The following is a 12,081-nucleotide window of genomic DNA, read 5'->3' on the forward strand; positions in this document are numbered from 1 at the left end:
TGGAGGCTAGGCATGCAGTGCGTCACATCACGGTACTTTAGATGGTAGCACACTAGTGTTATGATTTGTGAGACATTAAAAATGTATCAAAGATAGTTTTAGGGGAATTTGAAAATTAAGATTTATGATTTTCATGTGTTTAAAAATCAATAGTTATTTTTATTTACATTTTTTTGGTATGAATGATATGTCATTTAGTTTTTTGTTAGGTGCCACGATTTTGCTGTGTCATTGTCTGGATATGACAGATGGTTGCTAGGGTCAGGGCTTCATTAGTTACCCCATGATGCATTGTAACATAAGAGTTCAGGTTTATGGGAAGTGTGGAAGAAAATTTGTAATGCTTTTGCCTTAATGAGAATGATAGCATCCTTTAGCACAGTGGAGTAGCCTACAAAGAAATTGTAAGGTTAAAATGTAATGTCTCTGCAAATTGTAAGGTTATAATATAATCCATCCATCCATTTTCCAACCCGCTGAATCCGAACACAGGGTCACGGGGGTCTGCTGGAGCCAATCCCAGGGCACAAGGCAGGAAACAATCCTGGGCAGGGTGCCAACCCACCGCAGGACACACACAAACACACACTAGGGCCAATTTAGAATCGCCAAACCACCTAACCTGGAAACCAGAGGAAACCGGAGCGCCCGGAGGAAACCCACGCAGACACGGGGAGAACATGCAAACTCCACGCAGGGAGGACCCGGGAAGCGAACCCAGGTCCCCAGATCTCCCAACTGCGAGGCAGCAGCACTACCCACTGCGCCACCGTGCCGCCTTATAATATAATGCCTTTGTAAATTGTATTGTGCATAATAAGAATGCTAAACATGTTAAACTGCACATAGACAACCTGGACTTGAACCCTTTAGAATAAAGAACATAAAGTGGACAGCACATAATCAGCAAATCAATTAAGTATTGTGCAGTGTGATTAAATTGTGCTTTTGAAAGGATCAATCAGTAAAATGAAAAACTTTATATCATGTGTTGTGTAACCCTATTCTGACAACAGAATGGTTATAATTAAAATTTTGTGCCTTAGTTTGAGGACCAACCCCCTCGCTACACAGTTGGCCACAGAGATGCTCCCTTCTCATGAAAAGAAAATAAATGCGTGCAGACAAGCTTCCTCCTGCCTGGTTTTTTGTCTGTCTGACTTTCTTCCACAGAAGTTACTGATAGAATTTTCTCTTGCTAAAGTTCATTATTGAGATATTGATACTCACCTTTTTGCTTTGTTTTTTTCTTATTTTGACTTTAACTCCTTCTTGGGGTACAGACATGACTCCTTTAACAAAGTCCCAACTAAGGATGTCGCACTTTACCAATGGAACTCTGTAGAAGTACAATAAATGAAATCAAATAGCATTGAAACGCCATAGTAAGCGGCCGTAGAAGAGTATTAACATTGTTGTTAATGGATTATTATTACTGGATTTCAATAATAAGTATTAATTTATGTGATGCATCCGTTATGCTAGTCTATGGTTAGGTTAGCTTAGGGTAGGGTACGTCAGGTCAGGTGGGTTGCTCCTGTGTGTTGCTGGCATGTGGTTTTCAAAATGTGTTGCACACGGAATGCAACAAAGCAGACAGGCGCCTTCTATCCAAAGTTTTTCAGTTAAAAGTCAAAGTTGTATTTTGGTAAACAACAAGAATGTTTTGCAGCACCCTGTGAAAACCAAAACTTTGTCAAGATTCCAGATTTAACATACATTGTCCATACAGAGAGCCACTGGAGCTGGTAGGAAGCAGTGCTAACCATGTATTCCCTTTATAATCAGTCATGTGTCCTGTTAGCATCCTTTTTCTAAGGCAACAAAGATTCAACTCCTTTGGTCTTAGCTGCATCACCTCCATGGCTAGGATGTCTTTCCTTGGAACAGAATAGCTAATTGGACCTCACAAGTGCATTAATTTTAAAGTTTAAACAAACCAAAGCTGCTTAGTCCAGTCTAAAGGTAGTGGCATGATGGACGTAATAACAGTCCATTACTGGGCACAAACATTCACTCACTCACTCACTCACTCACTCACTCACTCACTCACTCACTCACTCACTCACTCACTCACTCACTCACTCACTCACTCACTCACTCACTCACTCACTCACTCACTCACTCACTTACAGTAGGCTGATGTGAAGTTTCCAACTCGCCTAACACACACAGATACAGTATAGGAAAGAGAAAATGGAGCACAGCAAAAAAAAAAACACGCCAACACTGGGAGAACATCCCGAAATGTGAGCTCAGTCCCCTGGAGTGATGAGCCTGCAATGGTTTAAAAACTGCAAAGTTAGAATGGAAGCTGGTATGAGAAGAGCAAAGACCCCCGACCACCTCCCAATGGCTCTTCTACCCACTCCTGGTTGTGGTGTTTAACTTTCATTCCAGTGAGTGCTGAATCAGAGGAGCTGAACCACCTTAACTTAGATGATACCTTGCTGTTGTTTCTCTGTGCGGTGTAGGAAATGTCATTAGCTAAGAGGGTCTGCTGCACTCACTGCACTTGTTTGACTGTGTTGCTCATAATTGACGTGCTGGTTAACTTCATTGTTTAAATCAATTAACAGTGAGCAGACACAGGTGCAAGCAACAATGCAGAGCAGCTGTTAACTCGCCATCATTAACACCTGTGTGTGCTCCTCGTGAAAAAATACATTTGGAGAGTAATGAGGAAACGCAATCTTAATGAATAATTTACACAGAGCTGATCTTCTAAGTTATACATAAGCTGCATAATTGAGGTAAATTTCTGAGAAACCAAAGTCACGATACCATGGCGTGTTGCATAGCATTACAGACTGAGAGTGCAAGCAGGTACACTTTGATTTGTCTCTGATTAAGAAATTGGGAGAACAGAGACCACTGACAACTGAATGTCATGACTCGGCTCTGCAGCTTTATGAAAAGAAGATAATGCCAGATAAAAAACAGTAGTTAAGCAGCTATTTGTCCATCAATTCGCTGAACCCTTCTTTGGGGTCATGGGGAACTGGGGTCTTTATTAAACTTTGTTTCATGCTGGTTCCCTTGGTTGTGAATTTCCTGGCAGGTAGTGGGGCTTTAAACCTCAAGGCTGTTTTGTCGTGGTAGTGTAATATTTTACTCTACTTTCCCCTTTTGTATTATTAATATGTAGCCTTTCTCAGAATGCCTCAAATCTCACAGACTTACCACTGTTTATAAGGTACTAGCAAAATACCCGCGCTTCGCAGCGAAGTAGTGTGTTAAAGAGGTTATGTAAACATATATATACATATACATATATATATACATATCTACATATACACATATCTACATATACAGTACATATATATACATATATACATATATATATATATATATATATATACATATACACATCCACATATATATGCACATATCAACATATATATACACATACATATACACACATACATACACACACACATACACATATATACATATACACATACATACATAGTGCGTTGTAACACGGGCTGTGATTGTTACATGGGAGGGAGACGACAAATCACAGCTTCCCGCTTTCTAATCGGGCCTGTGATTGGTGCTTTGACGGATGCCCAGATCCCACAGTATGTCCCCTTAGGAGAGGCGTTAGGCGAGTGTAATTGAATAGCGGTGCTGCAAGTTTAGCTTTACACCTGTTTTTAAGGCTTATTGACTGAAAGGGGCTTTCATGAAAAAACTTAGGACTTTGCTACAGGATACACCCTCCACAAGTTAAGGAAGTAAAAATAAAGGTATATATTTCTGTTTTATTTAAACTTTTTAAGTTTGTATGCGGGCGGCATGGTGGCGCAGTGAAAGGTGCCAGTTAGGAGACCCGGGTTCGCTTCCCTGCGTGGAGTTTGAATGTTCTCCCTGTGTCTGTCTGCGTTTCCTCCGGGTACTCCGGTTTCCTCCCACAGTCCAAAGACATGCAGGTTAGGTGCATTGGCGATTCTAAATTGTCCCTGGTGTGTGGGTGTGTGTGGGTGTGTGCGCCCTGCGGTGGGCTGGCACCTTGCCCGGGGTTTGTTTCCTGCCTTGTGCCCTGTGTTGGCAGGGATTGGCTCCTGTATTTAGGATATAGCGGGTTGGATAATGGATAGATGGACATTTGTATGCATAGCCCCATTTGCCCATTTTCATTTTTTTTCTTTCTTCAGTAATATTTCAGTAAACCCGGAGCTTGTCAGTTCAAATCCTGGTACTGACACCACTGTGTGACCCTGAGGAAGTCACTTCACCTGCCTGTGCTGCAAAAAACAAAAGTAATGTAACAAATTGTACCTCACATGTTGCAAGTTGCTGGAATAAAGGCATAAGTCAAATAGATAAATATGTATTATACACATAGGAACTATTCATTTATTTTCAGTTAAGTCATCTGCAGCAAACCTTTATAAATGAAGGTTTCTCCTTTTTAGATAGTGCAAACTGTTTCTTCTTCATTGACGTTTTGTCTTGGAGAGCTTTTTTCATTTCATTGAAAATTAAAGCAGCAGCTGCCAAAATATGTAGCTTTCTTATTAATTTTTCAACATTGTGTAAAATAACTTTATAAAGTAACATAAAAGGTTTAAATACTGGTTATCCTTTTACACTAAAATATTACTAAATATTACTAAAGAGATACAAAAAAAGTAAAATGCAAATGTTGTTTTTCTTTAAGGAGATTAAATATTACTGAAGAAAAAAAAAAAAACTAAAAATGCCAAATGGGGCTATGCATACGAACTTAAAAGGTTTAAATAAAACAGAAATATATATTTTATTTTTACTTCCTTAACTTGTGGAGGGTGTATCCTGTAGCAAAGCCCTAACTTTTTTTGTGAAAGCCCGTTTCAGTCAATAAGTCTTAAAAAGAGGTGTAAAGATATTGATAATACGCTACACAAACACACCAAGACATGCAATCGTTTAAATCAAGGCGCGAGTCGAAAAACACCATCCCATAATATTAGTTAACGATTAACACATTTCTATATGTATTGTAAGCATACAATACAACTGATAATATGTTGCGCTTATTTATCTGGTGTACCGACATTTTTGCGCGTTTAATTGCTGAAATCTAACGTGGTTTGTGCCCTTCAGAATGAAAACAGTTTGCATTTACCTTTTTAATAAAAAGCGAGCTTTTAAGCCTGAGAAATCACCCCGTAAATGCACACGTTTAATTCTTTATCACTTCAAACAACTGAACTATCCAGAACATTTCAGGCATACATCCAGCATTCAAACTATGTATAAAAAGCACAACTGTTAAAGGAATTCAGCATTTCTTAATTGAAAATGTTCCTTTAATCCTCAACATGTCTCAATGAGTCGTTCTGGTGGTTTTACTTGACATTTTGATCTTCTGGTTAATTGTGTTTGCAGTTGAGATGTTCTTTCCTGATTTATACTTGTTTTCTCGTTAATATTTGTTTCGCTGGTGTTAGTGTTCTGATTAGAGGTTATTGGTCCTTTGATGTCTCGACGGTTTCTTCTTAGAACAGCTCCTATTACGCAATTCCGTCACATACTGGTCTATTGTTTCTCCGCTTTTCTGGAAACATGTAAAAAACTTGTGCAATACGTTTCGAATTTTTCAACTATTTTGTTCAATTTCATATTGTCTCCATCTTCTTCAAAATGAAAATTGTTATACACCTCTAGCGCCTCTTCGCCAATTACATGTAGAAGCATAGATGCTTTCATTTTTTCACTTTTCCTATCTGCTTCAATCGCAGCAAGATACAACTCGAATCTCTGTTTAAATCTTTTCCAATTTTCAGCTACATTTCCCTTTAACTGGAGATTTGTTGGGGGCTGTAATCCTTCCATATTTTTTTTTCTCTTTTGCTAGAACGTCTTAGCGCTTTCTGACCACGTTTTCGGTTACTCACAGACACGAGACTCGTTCAAAAGCTGAACCTCTTCTTCACATTCCTCTTCCAATCCGCCACTTCTGACACCATGTAGTGATCTTGTTAGGTTCGTAGTTTAATCAATACACAGGATTGAAAGATATAATAACTTTTTAATAGACAGACTTTAGAGACATTTACTGTACAAGTTACTACTCGTTCTTTAGTTCACGCCCATTCTCCTACTTGCATCGGCATTCACAGGCATTACTAATCATTCTGTAAGTATCCCTTAATAGACCTTACTAGTCAACTATCATTACAAAATCCAACGTGGTTTGTGCCCTTCAGAATGAAAACAGTTTGCATTTACTTTTTTAATAAAAGGCGAGCTTTTAAGCCTGAGAAATCACCCCGTAAATGCACACGTTTAATTGCACATGTGTTAATATGTATGCTTACACAGTATTAAACCCACCAAGACATGGAATGGTTTAAATCAAGGCGCTGCGCTACCTTCTTCCAGATCGGCCCCAAGGCATTTCACGTGATTACGTAGGAGGCGTGATGACGCGATACGCGACTCCGCCCCCATCCATTACAGTATATGGACAAAAAAGAGGTTCCAGTTATGACCGTTACGCTTTGAATTTCGAAATGAAACCTGCCTAACTTTTGTAAGTAAGCTGTAAGGAATGAGCCTGCCAAATTTCAGCCTTCCACCTACACGGGAAGTTGGAGAATTAGTGATGAGTGAGTGAGTGAGTGAGTGAGTGAGTGAGTGAGTGAGTGAGTGAGTGAGTGAGTGAGTGAGTGAGTGAGTCAGTCAGTCAGTCAGTCAGTCAGTCAGTCAGTCAGTCAGTCAGTCAGTGAGGGCTTTGCCTTTTATTAGTATAGATTGTACAATATAACTTCCCCTCACCTTCCCTTCTACATTTATAACCTCTGGCAATTAGGTGTAGTAAAAGACAAGCAGGAGTTAAGTTACGCTTTAAATAATGTATTATTGATAATATTCATAAATAATAACAATAAGCAAAGTAGATTTGAATATTGGCAACCATACAACCTGATAAATGCTGATGTGTAGTTTCAGGCGGCGCACAGACTTGTTAGTTACTTAAAATGTCTCTTGTTAAGGCATCATTTGTGGTCAGCTTTCTTCAGAACAGGCCGCATGCCTGTCTCAATATGGCTGCCAAGCTGTGCTCTTCATTGGGTTTCCCTTTTCAGTTCATGGTGTGTGAAATGCTCTTTCATCAGATGTTTGTAAGAGAGTGAGAGAAGGGTAAAGCAAGCAAATTTATTGATTTTCTGTCCAACCCTTACAACCAATAGGACATCATAGTACTTAAAGGCTTCTGATACAAGCCAATTCCAAACAGCCATACTTCAGACCAATGGGCTACAGTATACCTTCACACCTGCCCCCAATACCATTTGTTAAGGTGAAGCTTGCCAGCTAGGTAGTTAGGCCTCCATGGGGAGGTTGATTGAGAGAGTCCTGCAGAGAATCACTTGCCATACTTGTTTGAGGCATTTCCACCAACCCTGTCGTAAAGTTACAAAGACTCAATCTTAAAAATGTTATTAACCGTCAAACCATTGCTGTTCTTATCAATAATGTAACATTAATATTACATTGCTCTGTCTAAATTACAAATAAAGAAATACAAAGTATTTATCAACTTATATGAAAAATTTCACACCACAACAAGGCTGTTGTTTCAACCCCACTGCTGTCTCACTGTATGATCCTGCTCCCCGTTCTGTAATTGGTAAATGTGAACAATTATTTATCATTTTTTTAAGTCTTTCAGGGCGGATGTCGACTTTTGTCAACAGGAGGGGTTAACAGTGGTAATCAAATGTAAATGGTGGCAAAACCTGCCGTTATTATTTAGTTTGACTACATTATATAGAAGGAAAGTTAGCTTCTTTGGTTTGACCAAAATTCCCTACATTTGCGTGAGTAGCGAGGAGCAAACAATGGCAAAAATGTCATTGACAGCTGGCGAGAGATCGAAGCGAATGCGTAAAGCAAAATACTCCATGGGCAACATTTTGGATGTTATTGCTGAATTGGACTCTTAGATGTCAGACTCCGATTTTGATACAAATGATTGAAAACGAATGTGAGGTGCGAGCATCAGCTGATCAGTCCCCAGCTGACTGTGGTGCAGAACAGGTTAGAGCAGCGTTCACTTGGGAGGACCGCCACTTACAATGACAAGAGGTACAAACCAGATTGTGATGCACTGTGACCACGACCACCGCTGCCACCCCTGTCACCTGCCACGTGAAGACGACCTGGCAGCCAGCATGCCACACATTCCTGCTGAACTGGCGGCCACAGCATGTAGGAACAGATGGTTTATGTTGATTTCTGTGTGAAACCATTACTTTCCAGAAAACTGTGTCTTTTGGAAAAAATATTCATCCCTCAAAGAGTTAAAGCACCTTGAGATGGAGATAAAGGAGTGTCTGACTAAGTGGTCTGCCAAATGTCGTTTAGCTAGTGCCATGCCCCGACTCAAGTACGGTTTTCTTTAAGGTAATATTTTTGTTGTCTTTTGAATATTTTATTATTAGTTTTTGTCTTTTCTTTGAATTTATGTCATTGTTTTATTTATCTTGCTATTCTGGATTATGTTAATATGAATGTTTTAGTTTTAATTATCTGCCTTGAGCATGAGAAAGGCACTATATAAATAAAATGTATTATTATTATTATTATTATTATTATAATTGTTTGCCCTGCTTACTTACAGTGATTGCCAAGGAGGTGGGGCCACCAGGCGATTCAGGCCCCAGCTGTATAAAGGGAGGCACTTCAGTTTATATTTAAATTCAGCACTGTGATTCTGATTTATACGCTGGATTTTCTGAATTTTAATCTTTTTTGTGGATTTTCTGTATTTTGAACTCTGCTGTCTGCCTTTCATGGTGCTGTTAATTGGATTGGTGTTCTTGGTTTTCTGTTTTGCTCTTTTTCTCCTGCTTGGCTTTGTTTTTCTTTAATTATTATTATCATTATTATTTATAAGGGCGACACGGTGGCGCTGCTGCCTCGCAGTTAGGAGACCCAGGTTCGCTTCCCGGGTCCTCCCTGCGTGGAGTTTGCATGTTCTCCCCGTGTCTGCGTGGGTTTCCTCCAGGCGCTCCGGTTTCTTCTCAAAGTCCAAAGACATGCAGGTTAGGTGGACTGGCGATCCTAAATTGTCCCTAGTGTGTGTGTGTGTCCTGCAGTGGGTTGGCACCCTGTCCAGGATTGGTTCCTGCCTTGTTAGCTGGGATTGGCTCCAGCAGAACCCTGTGTTCGGATTCAGCAGGATGGATGGATTATTATTTATATAGGAACTTTGTTTTGTTATCATGGGCCGAAAGGTTTGCTGGTATTCCTCCTGTCTCTCTTAATATTCCTTTTCAGTATTTCTGAACTGTAAAAGCTTGTGCCCCATATTTGACCTACTAAGGCCAGAGCCCGCCTCTTGAACTTTAGGCTGCGGTGAGGCCTACCTTGTTGAGCCACACTTACAGTAAGTGAAGCGTCAGTCAGGTGAATGGAATTTTGAGAACTGCACTCATGTTTGTGTTTTGTTGCAGCAGGAGATTATAGCATCTTGCACCAGGTGCTGTCAGGACAGACAAGACTCCCGGTGACCCTGGACTGAAATCAACAGATGTATTAATGTTATTTTGTGTTTTCCCATCATAAACAGAGAAATGACTACACATACCCTTCTGACTGCCACTTGTGTGTGCCAATGAGTCAGAATCTGATAAGAGTCCCATCTTTAAAACAAGGGATGTGCTGAACTTTCTTTTGGTTTTATTTGATTTATTTTTTATTATAAAAAACCACTTTACATTGTGCTTTGTTATTATATGGCTCTGTGAGGCACTGTCACCACTATTACCGTAGATACTCGCGTATAAGTTGAAAAATTTATGCCTTAAAATTCATTCAAAAAAACAAGGTTGACTTATCTGCGGGGCAACACAATTGTCCATAGAATTTGGGTAATGACATTGTACACTCAACGCTTCACGGTGTTAAGTCACCGGTCATCTGTCGTTTCCCATGGTTTTTGAAATAATTATAAGCCAGCAATACTATTGCTAATTAGCTAGTTTTTTTTCTAATTTCATTAAATAATTCTTTAAACTGTGAAATACTTGAATTTGAGCATTAGCTTTTGCAGGTTTTGGATAACAAACATACCATTAGCTGCCACGTGCAACCAGATTTGGAATCAAAAGAACCAAGGCAACGCACGCTATCAATGCGATGCAAGCGCAGCCCGCGATTCAAAAAATTTCTCTGCCTACCTGTTTGTCTCGTCTGACAGTAGCTGAAAAGCAGCATCAGGAGAGAGCAGCCTGAAGTAGTCCAGCAGCGGGTGATCTGTCGTGTCCAACAGCAAGCCATGCTGTCTTGTGAAGTCTGGTAGCCAGTTCGGCTCCCACGGATCAATATCTGGGTATTCCTCCCACGTGAACCTTGCCGTAGGTGCATTGGCTGCGCGAATGTGTTCAGCTGGCAGCCGATCAGCTGGGACGGCATTGGCTGGTGTCCGATCAGCTGATGCCGGTTTCTCACTCTCTTGCTCGATTCCTGATCACTGTCAATAAAATCCGATTCTGAAAAATCAGAGTCCGACTCAGCGATAATGTGCAAAACATCGTCTGCCGAGTGTTTTCTTTTCTGCACTCGCTTTGCTCCCTTGTGACATATCGACGCCATCTTGCCTTTGTTTACATTTGTTTACATTTCACAACTCACGCACACGCAAGTATTACTTGCCAAGTCAACGAGTCTAGCATTTCTCCAAGCACAGAGGGAATGCCTGTGACATGACAGTGAGTTTTGTCGTCATTAACAGCTGATTGTCGCCCTCTATCTCTGATAGCTGTCAAGTTTTACCCTCAACTTATATGCGGGTCATAACAAATTTCGTCATTTTCGACTTAAAAATACACTCGACTTATCTGCGAGATCGACTAATACACGAATATCTACGGTAAGTTTCCATTTAAAGATGCAGACATTAGTGTAACATTAGTCTCTCTAGAGCCGTAAACTTCTGAAAACTCAGCTTCATCAGTGTAGTGTGGACGGGCAAAAATGCAGTTATTTGAAAATGCAGAATCTAATTGCTCATGTGAATTTCCCCTTGGGATTAATAAAGTATCTATCTATCTATCTATCTATCTATCTATCTATCTATCTATCTATCTATCTATCTATCTATCTATCTATCTATCTATCTATCTATCTATCTATCTATCTATCTATCTATCTATCTATCTATCTATCTATCTATCTATCTATCTATCTATCATTGATTGGTTCATGCTTATTACGCATACCTTCTGTGATTGGATCCTGCCAATTACAACTTCTCACTACCTGACTGGTCATCCTTCATGGATGAAAACCACATTCCAGCATGGCAGACGTAGAGGACTTGCTTTCTTCTATGCATCTATATTGTGTTTTGCACATGTGCAAAAGGCAAATAATTTACCAGTTGCTACAGTTTGCTGATAAATCCTGTGGCTGGTGCTGTTACTGCTCCTTCATGGCCATACCCAATGTAGGCAAACACCTTCATGATATGCGTTTTTGGTCATTTCAGTGTGGATTGAGATACTTTGACAAAACTGATGTGAAAATGCTAGTATGTGCGGAAATGGTTTTCATTTAAAAATGCTGTTTTAAAATGAAAATGTAGTAGTGTGGACGTAGCGTAAGGCCAATTGGGAGTACTGAGGTTATTTGAGTTTTTTCTGGAATATGTTAATATATCTCCTTTTTCATTTATTGGATCAGGCATTGTTTTTTAAATAAAATTTTAAAAAAATTCTGCATGTTTCAGAATGAAGAAAAGCCAGGCAGGATTTTATATAAAAAATATAAGATATGCCTGTCTCTTACAATAAACTTTGGCAAACAAAAATAAATTGTGTAAAATTATTGAGTGACCATGGTGGTATTATTTATTAAAGAGCTTCTGTAAAAAGTCAAATATGAAAACAAATAAAAACTTCATTGCTGAAATCCAGAAGATACCCTTCTGAACTATGGAAAAAAGAGATGTTCCATTAGCAAGAGCGCCCCCTCTCGTCTCACTGGTGGTATTGCTTACCTGTTCAGAGCCCTTAGGATGTCTCCTCCTCGCATATGCATGACACTGTCTATTACATAGCCTTTCTTATCTATCTGTTGCAA

The sequence above is a fragment of the Erpetoichthys calabaricus genome, chromosome 17 (genome assembly GCF_900747795.2).
Source record: "Erpetoichthys calabaricus chromosome 17, fErpCal1.3, whole genome shotgun sequence".
NCBI lineage: Eukaryota > Metazoa > Chordata > Cladistia > Polypteriformes > Polypteridae > Erpetoichthys > Erpetoichthys calabaricus.